Consider the following 3,456-nt stretch of genomic DNA (forward strand, 5'->3'; position numbering starts at 1 on the left):
GTGCATAACCACCACATCAAACGTGAGGAGATTATCAAGAGTATTAAGATCATTGGCCATGCTCCTGACAATAGAAGACTTAGGATTCTTGAAGCTCTCCTCATAAAGAGCGAAAAACCATCCCTCAACACGACACAATTGGTGTTCTTGCTCCCCTTGTGCCACAGGAATTATATCTCGAGAATAAATACTGAATAAGACATCCGGAACATGGACCACTCTGATCAACGGCAAAGCAGCTCGCCGAACACCGACTCTAGCCCAGCGAGCGCTTTCATCAACCAGAGATTCGTTGGCGGAGAAAAAGATGACAGCCCACCACCTTTATACGAGTGGGGAGAGATCTTAACTGAGAATCATTCCTTACGGGGGAGCATCTCAGCCAATGAGAATGCGCCACCTCACCTACGTCATTACTTGCTCTGCCAACGTACCCGGAGGCAACCAATGTAAATCAAGCAGCCCTTCCCATGAGCCAGCATTAACATTTAAAAGGACGTTGCCAGCATCATTTCCCCCCAGTCTCTACTCAGCTCCCAGACTGAGAGGATCACCTGGAAGACGAAGTTAAGCCATGTTGACTCTGTTCAACACTTGGATGGATGGACCACCTGGAAAACCAAGTTAAGCCACTTTGGCCCTGCTCAACACTTGGATGGGTGGACGCCAGTTGTAAAGAGAAGAGACTGGCTCGATTTTTTGTTTGTTTTTTCTGAAAAACAGCCAGTATGACTACATTTGCCAACCACTTCCATACCTTTGGAAAGACCTTATACCCAGCATGGATTTACCCGTGCAAGGGCACCGATCAACGGTGCAAGTACAATTTTTGCCTAAGGTACCGAAACTACAGGCAGCAACTTATGGACCACATAGGGTTCGAATCCAAGGTCTACCACAGCAAGAAATGCGACTGCTATGAATGCTATAAGCTGACACTAGCATTCATCCCCCACTTCATACAAAGAAACCACAGACCAGAATATATGGACATACCTACTTATGCTCCACAGCCACCTTACCCAGAAAAAGTCTTCCGCAGAAGATACCGTGTACACGGATGGTACAGAGATGCAGCCTTTAAGGAAATCTGCAGTACACCGGTTCCTCTCGGCCAGGATTGCGACTGCCAGACGTGTCTACAGAGTCTCTTGACCAAAAGCCTTCCAGAGATTAACACGCCTCCTGAACCAGCTGCCACTGCAATGACACCGACCCACATCGCTGTACCAGCTACTACCCTATGGGTACCGACTCCGGAGCCATTAGACGTCACATCAGCCATGGACTTCGAAGTCTCCAGAGACACCCAGACATCTGAACTGACAGTCCCGCATGCGGACGACTACAACTGTACAGAATGTCTCTTGCAACTCCTAAAGGAAGCCACTGAAATCACTAGAAAGCAACCAGCCACTGGCCTCAACCTAGCCGCTGTCACTCAGCCTCTAGCTGAGGCCATGGCCATCGACAACCCAAAAACCGCAGTTACAACAGCACAACCTCCCCAGCTACCCAAGTTCAAGCTCTCTACCACCGGAGAAACTCCATCATATGCCGCAGTAGCCGCTATGGCGGCTGCCAAACCTGGCCTCAAATTCACAGCCAGACCCAACTTAAAGGGTGATATCATTATCACCCCCAAAGGATCAAGACACCTTGAAACGCCTCTACGAAGAAACCACCCTTACCTATGTGGATCCACCAGGAAACAGAGGAAAGCGGTGGTGTACAACTACCCAACCAGATTGCCAGTCTCCTTCATTGAAGAGTGCCACAACGTTGCCCAAGCTAAGAGGAAATTGGGCAGCGGCAAGGCACCCACTAAAGAAGTCACCATCACCTTCATTGGTCTCCTTCCAACTACCTTGGACCTAGGACTGTGGGGCACCTTTCCCATCAGGGACCTGGAAAAGGAACCACTCCGTTTCTTTAACTGCCAACGTTTTGGTCCCCACAAGTCCGATTGCAAAAGCCATGCTGTCTGCGGAGTCTGCAGTGGAAAGCATCCAACGCAAACCTGCATTGACGCCCACAACGAAGGGAGAGAAACCCAGGCAAAATGCCCCAATTGCTCCCAACCACATCATGCATGGAACAAAAGATGCCCAGAACGCCTAAGAAGACTGAAGCCCCAGCAAACCTCCAACCAACCCTACTGCTGAGACTACTGTTACAAGTCAACCAAAGCTGCAGAGGAAACCACAAAAAGACCTCCTCGGAAGCCAGCTCCAGCTCCAACACCAGCTGTTATACCTGCACCCATCTCCAATCCTAACCCCAATCCTAGTCAGAATCCTCCTCCCCCTCCATCAATCCTCTCCATCATTGCCCAAGCTACATCCTTACCATTAGAAGAGCTGATCCCCTTGCTAACAGAGCTCATAATCAAAGTCTTTTCCCTTGCCAAGACTGCTGACATTAATATTCTATCCCTCCTCTCCACCTTAGTTCCTTCCCCCCCTTGAGCAGGGATAAGCATCTATACTTTGAACTGCCACTTTACTCTACTACTTAAGATCCTTCTCTCCTCTCCCAGCCTCTCCTACTTACTGGGACTTACTGCAATCAACACTTTTACCTACCATTAAAACTTTTCACTTCGGCTCCAGTTGGACCGGGTTTCTTGGTCCACTGACGGTCATGCTCTTGGCCCTGAGCGACCACACTTGCAACCACGCTCAAGGTGCTGAGGGGTTGCAAGGCCAGACAAATAAAACTAATGCGACTATGCTCAAGGAGCTAAGCGGGTGCAGGACCAGTCATGAGAGATCGGTGCTACCGTGCTTGCCTGTGTTGAAAGTTATGATCTGTCAAAAGTTCCAGTTAACAGAGTGGGTCTCCCGTGAGCCGGGCACCTACTCGACGGGCTGCCAACGCAAGAGCCCGTGCTCAGCCTATGTAGGCTGGGCAAAAAAAAAAAGAAAAAAAAATTATTTCCCCTTTCCACTACAGCCTGGGGAAAGGAGATAGTCCTCCCGAAACGCGTAACTGATGACTTTTTCTTTACCTAAATTGTAAACTTTACATTAAATACTCAACTTCGACTTCCTGATTTTGACTTCCCAGCCATGAGACAGAACGCAGTAATACAGAAAAGAACATTATTCGAGCTATTGAGAAAATACACTGCAAAATTACAGCAACATATGCAGCCATTGTTTTCAATCAAAGTTACGTTAAAGTTGGTCTTCTACCGAAATAATAATAATAATAATAATAATAATAATAATAATAATAATAATAAATAAGATAAGACATAAGAAGTAAAACTAAGAATACGTAATCGGAGAGTAAAACAAAACCAATATATTTCAACATATCTTCTGCGATTCCTCTGGGACTGTCAGTTATCTCTCTCTCTCTCTCTCTCTCTCTCTCTCTCTCTCTCTCTCTCTCTCTCTCTCTCCCTTGATAGAAATAGGAGTAAATTTGCATACACGTTTTACAATGTTC

This window comes from Palaemon carinicauda, chromosome 39 (assembly GCF_036898095.1).
Source record: "Palaemon carinicauda isolate YSFRI2023 chromosome 39, ASM3689809v2, whole genome shotgun sequence".
Taxonomy (NCBI): domain Eukaryota; kingdom Metazoa; phylum Arthropoda; class Malacostraca; order Decapoda; family Palaemonidae; genus Palaemon; species Palaemon carinicauda.